Below are 13,867 nucleotides of genomic sequence, written 5' to 3' on the forward strand. Positions count from 1 at the left end.
CACAGTGGCCGTGAGCCAAACTACAAATCACAGCACATCACCACGAAAGCCAGAATAACGAGTGCCTGTCTGTGGTCTGCTTACTCCAGATGTCTCAGCTCGGCCGGATCTATTGACGATTCACTAATCCATCCAATAGCTGGGCACTGACCCACAGACTCAGCTAAGCCGGAGATGACACATAGCCTGTTCCCGAGCCCTCGGCTGTGCCAGGGACAGTCCACCATTAAAGAGTCTCCTTCAGAAGCAGCTGGGCACAGCATCAGGCACCCCAAATGCTTGCATCTCTCTGTTACAAATCCCTTTTCTCAGGCTTCCTCATTTGACCCTCCTGTCAATGGCCATCTGAGTAAATTTCATTCATAAAGGAGCTGCAGTGGCTGAATGCTGGCCCCCAAAATATATGTCTGTGTCTTAACTCCTGGGACCTATGAATGTGACCTTATTTTTAAAAAACGGTCTCTGCAGATAGACTTAAGGATGGTGTGATGAGTCCTGGATTATCCTGGTGGTCCTTAAATCCAAAGGCAGGTGTCCTGTTATAAGAACATTTGAGACAGAGAGGAGAGAAGGAAGCGATGTGACCATATGGGTGGGAGTGATGTGTCCACAAACCAAGGAATGAATGGGGCCTCAAGAAGCTGGAAGAGACAAGGAAGGAACCTCCCCTAGAGCAACCCTGTCGACCCCTTGATTTCAGACTTCGGGCCTCCAGAACAGTGAGACTATAAACGTCTGTTGTTTAAGCCACACTGTGTGTGGTCATTTGCTAGGGAAACCGCAGGAAAGTAGCCCATAGGCAGACTTGTGCTTGTGACTGTCCAGCATGAGTTGCTATTTGCAGGAGAATTTGTGATCTCATCCCTCAGGCCCACGAGCCCGTCGGGTCCTGCTCTGCCCTTGGCTGGAAAGGGAATCCCGAGGTTGCATCTGCCTCTTGGGTGTGGAGCTCTGGGCTGGAGCAGGATGAGAAATGGGCCTATTTATAAACGAACAGAGCCAGAGGGCGGGTGCGGGGTTGGCCGAGGGCTTCACCAAGGTCAGAGATCCAGTGCTTTGGGATGGGGGCACTGCAGAGAAGGGCCAGGCTCCAAAGGAAGCAGGGAGCCAGAGCACTTGGGCCTCTCCGAGCGGTGGGGCCGTGGTCCATTTCTGAGCAGCCTAACGCAGGAATGTCCAGCTGGCTTCCAAGTCAGATCTGGTGTCTCAGGCGAAGGGCAGGCCCAGCTGGGTGGGAGCGGATTCTTTCCCACTGCCTCATTGTCGCTCTGAGAAAGGAAGTGTGAGTGCCCAGGGCAGGAGCCCTGCACGCAGCCCGTGTCCATCTTGTGCCCTTCACGCTGCTGCTGCTCGAGGGGAACGCTGCCATGGTGAGTGAGCCTCTGTGCTCCCCTCATTTCTCGCTGTAAAGACCACTTTCTCAGCAGGGCCAGGCTGGAGGGACTTGCTGGGTGGTATTTCAGCCCCAGGTTGTCTCATGGGGGGCGGGAAGCTGGGCGGCAGTGCCAAGGATGTAGATGGAAGGAACTGCTGCTTAGTGGCTGAGGGGGACCAGGGTCTACTCCCAGCACGGCTGGTGCTGGGCACCGCTGTTCAGAGGAAGTCATAGCATACAGGCCGCCTTACCCAGCCCCTCCAGCAGGCCTGTGCCCGGGAGATGCCCGGCTCTCCTGCACCAGGGGTCTTAGGAGCTAGCAGAAGGCTGTCCTCCACCGCAGGAGCAGCTTCTGACCCAGCTAGGAGGCCTACCCCAGTCACATCTGTGACCATATCATGTCTCTGAATCTCGTACGTCTTTAAGCACTTCTCCCTGCAAGAGTAAATTTCTGACTGAGTAGCTACAGCAGGAAGAAGAATGGGGGCAGATTTTTCACCTGCTTGGGTTCAGAGGCACAAGCTTCAGTAAGCGTGGAATCTCAGCTCCATCTCCTTCTTGCTGTGTGACCCTGCACAAGTCACTTAACCTCTCTGAGCCTCATTTCCCAGTCTGTAATAAGGGGATAATACAGCCTACTTGCTGAGCTGCTGGGGAGGTTAGATGAGACAGTATGTGTAACTAAAGCTCCAATCTCCATCCATAGAACCTGGGTTCATTTCCCAGGTCTTTGGACAACTTCTTTTCTGTTTAACCTTTTTCCTTGAGAAAGTCTGCTGGAGCTGCAGAGGCCCCATCCATCCCGGTCAGGCATCTGGTCACATGGAACGCTCAGCATAGCCCTGTGCTGTCATGGGGACATTCATGCAATCCACATGGGACTTACAGGGCTCAGGTACCTGTAGCCCACAGACCCCTCCTCCAACCTCCTCCCCTGACTCTGGGCTCTGGCCCAGCTGCTCATGATCAGAAGACCCAGATTCCAAGCCTGAAAGCAAACCTGTATCTTTATCACTCACTTGTCAAGCCCTGTCTTTCCTGGAGAAGCCTGTCTATGACCTTCTCAGGGTTAAGCCTATATTGAAGTAGAAGCCTATATTGAAAGGGAAAAAATAACTTTGACCATCTCCGGGCCATATGATACCATGTTCTTTATTTTCTTCTTTGCTATTTTCTATATTTTCCAAATTTCCTCTCAATGAGTATAACTTTTATTATCAGAAAATAAAAGAGCTGTTCTAAAATTTTCTGCCTACCGTATCACATAATTGTGTAAGAGCCACTGGAGGCCCAGTTTCTTTCCACATATAATCTCATGATATCCTGACAATAGTCCCACCAGAAGCTCAGCTGTGATTCCATTTTGTAGGTGAGAAAATCATGCTTCAAGAGGTGAATGGTGACCACAGGGCCAGCCTGTGGCCAAGGATGGGAAAGGAACTCAGCCTGCCTGCCTTCTGAGCCTTGCATGGGAAGCCACGCTCCCCTAACCCATAAAGACACAGCCACCGCTCTGTCCTCACCTCCCTCTCCTGACCACGCCCAGGACTTGGCCTGCCCTTCAAGTCAGAATGACTGATCAAAGTCTCAAGTGCCCTCCAGGCAGAAATAAATAACAGAGAGGTAGATCCTGGGATTCTGGTTTCCTATTTTTAAATGGAATGAAAAATAAATCATTTCTGCTAACTGTTTTTATCTGGCTGCAGGAAATCATGCATCACCATCTTTTAAAAGAAAATTAAGCCTTTAATTCCATGGCACATGTAATAAGATGGTACTTCAGCTCCCTGCCCTGAATATATGGTCTGTCATGTCCTAATTTACTATTTTGATGCTGCCTGAAATGTTCTGAAGCTATTAATGTGGCAATATATTCAAGCACCAAACCTGGCCTTCAGATGTTGTCGAAGCGCTCATTTAACACAATGGATGGCCATGCGGGAGCCAGAGGGGTCATATTGAGGGGTAGGCCACGTGGATGGGGTGCACAGCTGGCTCTGCCATGGAGTGCTACCGTGAGCCAGATTCCCAGTTTCTTCCTCTGGAAGGTGGACATTATGGTACCTCATTCACAGGCGCAAGGTGCCAGGTTCGGATCCGTACCTGGACCTCCAGCTGCACCACCATCTCATTCTCTGCCAAGAATGCCCCAAATGCCATTCTCTTTATTCTGATTCTCTCGTGGTCCACAGGAGAGCTGTGAATGCTTCCACACGCATACCAGTGCTCAGCACGTGTGCACAGGCTCACACATGGGGCAATTCATCTTAAGGCTTTGAGCAGGCACGTCCCATTGTACTTTGAAGAGCAGCCCTTTATGAGCAGGGAACTGCCCAATGATCCGTGCAAAGATATACTGGGGCAAAGTTTCAAAGCAAGATAAAGGACAGGGGTCTGGGGGCTTCTAGGCCCGTGTTCGTCATCTTGTACACTTCTCTTCTCTCCCGTGGCCATGTGATGCCGACAGGGAGACTGTGTGTTACTGTCAGCTGACCTCTGGGGTCCTCCCTGCTGGCACTCAGAACAGCCACTTCATGTGAGCTTCTGGATGGGGCTACTTGAATGAGAGCCCTCGTGTGCTGCAGGAACTTCCAAATGGGCTCAAAGACACTGCTGGGGTCTCTGGGGTCAGGGACTTCAGGTCCTTCCATGGGGCCCTCAGCAGGGCGCCCAGCCCTCTGGGAGGTTCAAGGCAGCCCTATGTCCTCTACAGGGTAAGGCTCGTCTGTTTCAGGGACAGAGTTGGGATGGTTCATTTAGCTTTCAGCAAACTTATAAGGAGAATAATTGCAAACCTATGTCTGGAGGGGCAGGCCAACGTGAAATTCTCAAATGTGGACCTGATCCCTTAGCAATGGGCATGAACCAAGCTCCCTCTGGTACCCAGGGCTGGTGGCCTGAGGGAGAGGCTACACCTGCTGCTGAGACGAATTTTCTGGTTGCTTGGGCAACCAGACAAGCGACTTGAGCAAATTATTTAGAGAAAAATAGCAGCTTTCTTGCAAGATTGTTGTGATGATTAAAATGAATCAATACTGGCGATCGGTCACACAGATGCACTCACTACCTGTTAGCTGTGGAAACCAGCCAACTGCACGGCTGTTTCCTAAAACTGAAGCGACCCGCTTGTGGCAGACAGTGTGAGCATGTACTCAGTGCTGGGAGTCCTGCTTGGCTCTCCTCTGCCTCGTCCATCACACCCAAGCCTCCAGAGCCAAATTCAATCCCAAATGACCTCCCCCTCCCCTCCCTGAGCCTCTGGGCCACCGGCTGTCTCCCCTGAACCCCTACAATGTCCTTCTGACTGGCCCTGCCCCCCATCTCATCCTACAACATTCTATTTTCCATGCAGCAGCCAGAGAGATCTTTATTTTTTTATTGAAATATAGTTGATATATAACATTATATATGTTACAGGTGTACAATGTAGTAATTCACAATTTTTAAAGGTTATTCTCCATTTATAGTTATTATAAAATACTGGCTATATTTCCCCATGTTGTATAATATACCCTGTAGTTTTTTTTTTTTTTTTTGCGGGCCTCTCACTGTTGTGGCCTCTCCCGGTGCAGAGCACAGGCTCCGGACGCGCAGGCTCAGCGGCCATGGCTCACGGGCCCAGCCGCTCCGCGGCATGTGGGATCTTCCCAGACCGGGGCACGAACCCGTATCCCCTGCATCGGCAGGCGGACTCTCAACCACCGCGCCACCAGGGAGGCCCATTGTAGCATGTTTTATACCTAACAGTTTGTACCTCTTAATCCCCTACCCCTATATTGCCCCTCCTCCCTTCCCTCTTCCCATTGGTAACCACTAGTTTATCCTCTACATCTGTGAGTTTGCTTCTTATTTTGTTATATTCACTAGTTTGTTATATTTTTTAGATTCCACATATAAGAGATATCATACAGCATTTGTCTTTCTCTGTCTGACTTATTTCACTTAGCACAATACGGCATCCATATTGCTGCAAATGGCAAAAGGTCTTTCTTTTTATTGCTGAGTAATATTCCATTGTAGTATATATACCACATCTTCTTTATCCATTCATCTGTTGTTGGGCACTTAGCTTGCTTCCGTATCTTGGCAATTATAAGTAATGCTGCTATGAAATCTTTTTTAAATGTTCATCAGATCCTATTGGTCCTGTGACTAAGCCCGCCATTGGCTTCCTATAACACTGAATAAAATGTAAACTCGATGGCCTGGCCCTCAAGGCTCTACATGGCCTGGCCCTGTCTGCTCTCTGCTCTCATCTTGAAACTCCCACCCCCAAACCTCAAAGTTCCATGAAAGCAGTGAATCTGCCTGTCTTGTTCATGGCTGTATTCCATTGCCTGGCCCGTGGTATTTACAAAACAAATGCTTCTAGAATCAATGAAGGATTCAAAGCCAGACAAACTAATTATACTTCATTGTACCACTGGACAGGGGAATAGACACTAAGGAAAATAAATTCCTTCCGCTAAGCAAATTTCAATCCCTCCTCCTAAACTAGGAGCCTGTGGGGCTCAGAGGGCTGAGGAAAAAGTTTGTACCCAGCCTGTATCTCCAATGTGCCAAGATGGCTTTGGGGGAAAGTGGCCCTAGAGGGACCACTGCATTCAGCTGCACAGACTGTGGGCTGCACAAATCCAGGGATGACACTGACATAGAACGATGCCCCTAGAGTTTTCAGATGGGTCAGTACAGCAGCCTTGGACCCCCAACCTGCTCCATCGGGGGTGAGCCCCCTTGAGTCCCCTCCCTCAGCCCTGCCCAGACCCAGCTGTGCCCCTCTGTCCTCAATTGGTTTCCTCCTTAAGAATTCTCAGACTGATAAACCAGGGAACAATACAAATGATCACCACTGGGTGAAGAGGGAGGATGGAGTATCAGATGGGTTTCACCCTGTCTCTGCCGCTTCCTGTCTGCGTGCCCTTGAACTCATCGTTTTTCTGAGCCTCGAGCTCCCAGCACACAGAGATGTTCAGAACATTTTGGCTGGGCTGAACCAGACACCTGCATGGCAGGGCTGATGGAAAGATGGCAAAGTCCATACCACATGGCAGACTCCAGTTCCACCAGTGTGAAGAGCTTCAACAGGACCCAAAGTCAGCACATCCTTGCTTTCTTTTATTCGCTGTAATGGTGAGCATGAAGTTACCATGATGCCTTCTTGCACATGGGGCCACTGTGGCTCAGAAGTTCAATGGTTGCCCGAGTTCCCACACTGCTGGTGGTAAGACAGTGACTTACCCTGGCCCTACGGATGGACCCTACAGCTCCTGTGAGGTAGCCGTGTTCCCAAGGCCATAGGGCATAGGAGTCAGAGACTTTGACCTTGAGGACTCAGCTCACTGCTCAGGTCTGCAGGTCCAGGCTCTCTCCAGCCCCACTCTACTTCCCACCTGCCTTCCACCTGGCTCTGTGGGGTCTGTCCCTGGGCCTACAGTTCAAGGGGAGGAAGGTGGGACTTCTGAAAACAAAAATCCCTGTCCCATAACTGAGCTTAACTGTCAAGTCCCAGTCTGAAAACCTGGGACACCCTGCTGACTGTCCAGATGACAGCCCATCTGGGAGGGCGGCTATATTTAGCAACATGCTTGACCTACCATGTTATCGAGAGCAGAACCAAAAGGTTGGGGAGCTGAAGGGAGATGGCAGAGAGAACCTCCACCCTGCGCCCCCCAAGCCGTGCAGCCTTGAGGAACTGCTCTGGAAAATTTCCACTTTCTGACCACATCTTTTTTCCCAATGTTAGGGAGTTTCAGTGCTTTCGACCTGGAGGTAGAGGACAAAACCAACCAGCTCTGTTTGCAGCAGGAAGAATTTCAGCACAAGGGAGTTAAGAAGCATGTGGGCCATGGGTCACAAAGCCAAGCTTTCCTTCCGCACCCCTGGGTGCTCACAATGATAGGAGGGAGTCTGTGCAAGCAGCACATGGGTGCTGGGGAGGGGACCTGGGCTGTAAAGAGGTGAATCCACACCCCAGGTAATGATGCTCCCCACCTCGTGGAGTTTTTGAAAAGATCTAATGAAGCATAACATGAAAAGTATGCAGCACAATAAACACCGCGCCTTTCTCTCCTGTTCCCTAGATCCTCCTAACCCGATGAGGTAGGATTTAGCCAATTTATCCCCATTCTACAGATGAAGAAACTGAATGCAGCATTCAGAGAAGGTGATTTCCGTAAATTCTCAACAGGGGTTGTGCTGCAGATACATCAATATTTCCCATCTCTGAGTTTGACATGTGTGTTCAATGGTCCAAGAAAATCAAGGTTGGGGGTAGGGGTGATGGTGCTAATTTCCCAGAAGCAATCTGACCTCTGCTCTTTGAAGTGTCACGAAATTGGCTGGAGACTACTCCCGTCAGCAGCGCTGCACTAGGCTGCTGAAAGCACTTTTAGCACCTGATTAAAAAGGAGCCTTATTTTCCTGAGCAATTACCAGCCTGCCTCTCATGATCTCATCCCGAAGACAAGGAAGAAAAATGATGGAAGGCTGGCCTCCAGATGCTCACGCCTCAGAACACTGAATGGCCTGGCCTCACTCGGGTGTGGGATGTACCAGGCACGGCTTGGGCTGCGGCGGCCAGAGCTGTAGGGCAGCAAGTGGTGCTCGCCATGGAGGTAGACTATATCCTTTCCAGCTCCGATGGAGATGCTGCTCTGGCCTGCAGCCGGCCGTGACCTGACTCCTGGGGGATTTGGGAATGAAGTGAAAGGAAGAAAAGAACTAGGCTGATTTGAAATCCTCCTGTGGGGAGGTCATCCCTTTCATTTCCCAAAACAGCTCTTCCTGCGAGCACTTTAGCCTCAAGGTATATTAAAGGAAACAGAGACTCCTCAGGAGATAACTCCCTGCCCCAAACTACACAGCCAGGAGTTTAGCAAAAAAGGATTCAAACCCAGGCAGAGCCCTAAACAGCACACTGCATTACACCATGCTGCCCTGTAGCATCCCTGGGCTGCCTTTAGGAGTAGCTAGGGGCTTGTGTTCACCTGGGCTTGCTCCCTCTGGCCTCACAGTGGGTGACAGGAACGGTGCCCCACCCTGGGCATGGCTGAAGACTCCTGCCCCCATTGGTTGTCCTGTAACTGTGTCACCCCAAGGGCACTCCACACCTGGTCTCAGTCATAACCAGGGCTGTCTCTAAGAGCTCATAGTAGCAAGGAGCCATAAAAAGGAAATACCCAGTGCTGCCAAAGATGTGGTCAGACAGGCAGGCTTACTCATTGCTGGTGGCAGTGGAAAGCAATTTGGCAAGATACATGCATACAAGGCTTAATAATGTAAATCTCTTTGATTCGCTAATCACACATCTGCAAATATATCTTTTTTTTAACATCTTTATTTGAGTATAATTGCTTTAAAATGGTGTGTTAGTTTCTGCTGTAAAACAAAGTGAATCAGCTATATGTATACATATATCCCCATATCCCCTCCCTCTTACATCTCCCCCCCACCCTCCCTATCCCACCCCTCTAGGTGGTCACAAAGCACCGAGCTGATCTCCCTGTGCCATGTGACTGCTTCCCACTAGCTATCTATTTTACATTTGGTAGTGTATATATGTCAATGCTACTCTCTCACTTTGTCCCAGCTTACCTGTCCCCCTCCCTGTGTCCTCAAGTCCATTCTCTACGTCTGTGTCTTTATTCCTGTCCTGCCCCTAGGTTCATCAGAACCATTTTTTGTTTTTAGATTCCATATATATGTGTTAGCATATGGTATTTGTTTTTCTCTTTCTGACTTACTTCACTCTGTATGACAGTCTCTAGGTCCAACCACCTCACTACAAATAACTCAATTTCATTTCTTTTTATGGCTGAGTAATATTCCATTGTATACATGTGCCACATCTTCTTTATCCATTCATCTGTCAGTGGACACTTAGGTTGCTTCCATGTCCTGGCTATTGTAAATAGAGCTAAAGTGAACGTTGTGGTATCTGACTCTTTTCGAATTATGGTTTTCTCAGGGTATATGCCCAGTAGTAGGATTGCTGGGTCGTATGGTAGTTCAATTTTTAGTTCTTTAAGGAACCTCCATACTGCTCTCCATAGTGGCTGTATCAATTTACATTCCCACCAACAGTACAAGAGGCTTCCCTTTTCTCCACACCCTCTCCAGCATTTATTGCTTGTAGATTTTTTGATGATGGCCATTCTGACTGGTGTGAAATGATACCTCATTGTAGTTTTGATTTGCATTTCTCTAATGATTAGTGATATTGAGCATCCTTTCGTGTGTTTGTAGGCAATCTGTATATCTTCTTTGGAGAAATGTCTATTTAGGTCTTCTGCCCATTTTTGGATTGGGTTGTTTGTTTTTTTGATATTGAGCTGCATGACCTCCTGTATATTTTGGAGATTAATCCTTTGTCAGTTGCTTCGTTTGCAAATATTTTCTCCCATTCTGAGGGTTGTCGTTTCATCTTGTTTATGGTTTCCTTTGCTGTGCACAAGCTTTTAAGTTTCATTAGGTCCCATTTGTTTATTTTTGTTTTTATTTCCATTTCTCTAGGAGGTGGGTCAAAAAGTATCTTGCTGTGATTTATGTCAAAGAGTGTTCTTCCTATGTTTTCCTCAAAGGGTTTTATAGTGTCTGGCTTTACATTTAGGTCTTTAATCCATTTTGAGTTTATTTTTGTATATGGTGTTAGGAAGTGTTCTAACTTCATTCTTTTACATGTAGCTGTCCAGTTTTCCCAGCACCACTTATTGAAGAGGCTGTCTTTTCTCCATTGTATATTCTTGCCTCCTTTATCAAACATAAGGTGACCATATGTGCATGGGTTTATCTCTGGGCTTTCTATCCTGTTCCATTGATCTATATTTCTGTTTTTGTTCCAGTATCATGCTGTCTTGATTACTGTAACTTTGTAGTATGGTCTGAAGTCAGGGAGGCTGATTCCTCCAGCTCCATTTTTCTTTCTCACGATCGCTTTGGCTATTTGGGGTTTTTTGTTTTTCCATACAAATTGTGAAATTTTTTGCTCTAGTTCTGTGAAAAATGCCAATGGTAGTTTGATAGGGATTGCATTGAAGCTGTAGATTGCTTTGGGTAGTATAGTCATTTTCACAATGTTGATTCTTCCAATCCAAGAACATTGCAAATATATCTTAAGGCAATAAGTCCAAATAAAAAAATCTTACCTATCAACATCTTCATTGTAGCATTTCCTAAGGAGCCAAATACATTGAAATTCTATAATGTGGAATATTAAGCCATTAAAAATAACATTTGATCTTGGATTGGAAGAATTAATATTGTTAAAATGGCCATAGAACCCAAAGCAATCTATAGATTTAATGCAATCCCTATCAAATTACCCATTACATTTTTCATATAACTAGAACAAATAATCACAAAATGTATATGGAGTCACAAAATACCCAGAATTGCCAAAGCAATCCTGAGGAAAAAGAACAAAGCAGGAGGTATAATCCTCCCAGATTTCAGACAATACTACAAAGCTACAGTAATCAAAACAGCATGGTAGGGCTTCCCTGGTGGCGCAGTGGTTGAGAGTCCGCCTGCCGATGCAGGGACGCGGGTTCGTGCCTCGGTCCGGGAGGATCCCGCGTGCCGCGGAGTGGCTGGGCCCGTGAGCCATGGCCACTGGGCCTGCGCGTCCGGAGTCTTGCTCCGCGACGGGAGAGGCCACAGCGGTGAGAGGCCCACGTACCGCAAAAAAAAAAAAAAAAAAACAGCATGGTATGAGCACAAAAGCAGACATATGGCTCAACGGAGCAGAATAGAGAGCCCAGAAGTAAACCCACACACCTATGGTAAATTAATCTTCAACAAAGGAAGCAAGAATATACAATGGAGAAAAGACAGTATCTTCAGCAAGTGGTGTTGGGAAAGCTGGATAGCTGCATGTAAATCAATGAAGTTAGAACACACCCTCACACCAAACACAAAGATAAACTCAAAATGGCTTAAAGACAAAAATAAGACTGGACACCATAAAACTCCTAGAAGAGACATAAGCAAACATCTCTGACATAAATCATAGGAACGCTTTCTTATGTCAGTCTCCCAAGACAATATAAATAAAAACAAAAATAAACAAATGGGACCTTATCAAACTTATAAGCTTTTGCACAGCAAAGAAAACCATAAAGAAAATGAAAAGACAACCCACGAACTGAGAGAAAATATTTTCAAATGATGTGACCCGCAAGAGCTTAATTTCCAAAAGACACAAAGAGCTCATACAACTCAATAACAAACAAAAACAAACAAAAAAACCCAAATCAAAAAGTGGGCAGAAGACCTAAATAGACATTTCTAGAAAGAAGGCATACAGATGGCAAACAGGCACATGAAAAGATGCTCAACATCACTAATTATTAGAGAAATGCAAATCAAAACTACAGTGAGGTACCACCTCACACCAGTCAGAATGTCAATCATTAAAAAGTCCACAAACAATAAATGCTGGAGAGGGTGTGGAGAAAAGGGAACCCCTCCCCTACACTGTTCGTGGGAATGTAAATTGGTGCAGCCACTATGGAAAATGGTATGTTTCCTTAAAAAACTAAAAATAGAGTTACCATATGATCCAGCAATCCCACTCCTGGGCATACATCTGGAGAAAACACTAATTTGAAAAGATACATGCATCCCATTGTTCATAGTAGCACTATTTACAATAACCAAGACATGTAAGCAACCTAAATGTTCATCGACAGATAAATGGATAAAGAAGATGTGGTACGTGTATACAACGGAATCCTACTCAGCCATAAAAAAAGAATGAAATAATGCCATTTGCAGCAACATGGATGGACCTAGAGATTATCATACTAAGTGAAACAGTCAGACAGTGAAAGACAAATACCATATGACATCACTTATATGTGGAATCTAAAATATGATACAAATGGAGTTATTTACAAAACAGAAACAGACTCACAGACATAGAAAACAAACTTATGGTTACCAAAGGGGAAAGGGGGTGAGGGATAAATTAGGAGTTTGGGATTAGCAGATACAAACTACTATTTGTAAAATATATAAACAACAAGGTCCTACTGTATAGCACAGAGAACTATATTCAATATCTTGTAATAAACTACAATGAAAAAGAATATATATGTATAACTGAATCACTTTGCTGTACACCAGAATCGAACACAACATTGTAAATCAACTATACTTCAATAAAAAAAAGTTTCAGAAAAATTCGTAATAACATGGAAATGGCAAGAGAAAGTTATGAAATTGTCCAGATGGTGTGAACACAACTATGTTAAAAAAAAAAAAAAAAAGAGTGAATGAATAAATTTCACTTGGGACTTATGGGTAGAGGTTTGTTTTTGTTTTTAATTTACAGACTTTACTTTTTATAGCAGTTTTAGGTTCACACTAAGATCGAGTAGAAAGTCCAGAGATCTCCCATATACCCCTACCCCACACAAGCATAGCCTCCTCCATGTCAACCTCCCTGGGCGGGGTTTTTTCCCTACTTTCTTTCACCCTCCCCAAATTGTCAAATTGTCTATAACGAGAAAAATAAATTTTGTTAGGGAGGAAGCAAAGATGGGAGGAAGTGGCGGGGAGGGGGAGGAAAGGCAGGAGGAAAGGCAAGAAGAGGGAGCCCTCATCCCAAAGGGAGAACACAAACAGGTTCTTAGCCCTTTCGATTTCCGATACACTTTTTTATTTCACCAGCTGTTGGAATTCCTCACCATTTAAAGTTTGTGACATCATTTCCCACGTCCACATACTTTCTCTCAGGGAGGAAAGACAATCTTGATGCTTTCTCAACCCTAAAACCATCCCTCAAACACCAAATTCAAGCCGGCCTTTGAGGGAAGCCTCTTTAGCTCACTCTGCGCTTCTCTGTACCTTAGACAAGTTTTCCTATCAATGTTGATCATCCCCTAACCTGCAGCCTTGGAGCCTGGGCAGATTCTCTGGCTTTACCACACGCACACGCACACTCACACACGCCTCTGTGGTGATGGGAAAAATATGACCTGCAATGTGGGCCTCAGACCAGCAGGGGGCAGAGTGGGTGGGGGCCAGCACTGCGTGTGCACCTCAGGGTCCCCAGTACCCAGAATCAGAGAGGCACAGGCACGTTGAATGAATGAGTGGATGCTTCAGCAGCCCGTTTTTTGGCACTCTTTGGAACTTTAAATTGGGAATGGGTTTTTCTGGGCAGCGATGGTGGAGTTTACATGCGTTAGATCACCCCACAGGAAGAATGGTTAATATCTAGCCTGCTTTGGTCTCTAATAGGTCATACTAAGGGCCATTTCCACCCATTTCTGTGTCAGAGGAAAGAGGCGAGGACTGGGGATTGCCATCCACACACCACAAGGCTCCTTTCCCCCTAGGGGCCTTGCTTCCCCAGTTATAGGATGAAGAAGTGGGATGCCCTCCAGGGCCTTCCCATGATGCTGTGCTGTGACCCCATTAAGGATTGCTTGACTATATAACAAATTCTTCCTATTGAAGCGTTTCCAAAACATGAGACATTTCAGGGAT

At 46.5% G+C, this 13,867-nt stretch overlaps 1 protein-coding gene across 2 annotated transcripts in view; it reads left to right on the forward strand.

The window, feature by feature from the left end:
- Positions 1–1,187: 1,187 nt before the first annotated feature.
- The window catches only part of LOC309834828 (cardiac-enriched FHL2-interacting protein), a 61,751-nt gene continuing 49,071 nt past the window's right edge, over positions 1,188–13,867 (forward strand). For both annotated transcript variants that reach the window (XM_082673952.1, XM_082673955.1), the window contains exon 1: positions 1,188–1,370. The gene's annotated coding sequence lies outside the window, so the exon portion shown is untranslated. The remainder of the gene's footprint in view (positions 1,371–13,867) is intronic.

Source organism: Grampus griseus (genome assembly GCF_964374135.1).
Source record: "Grampus griseus genome assembly, chromosome: 16".
NCBI lineage: Eukaryota > Metazoa > Chordata > Mammalia > Artiodactyla > Delphinidae > Grampus > Grampus griseus.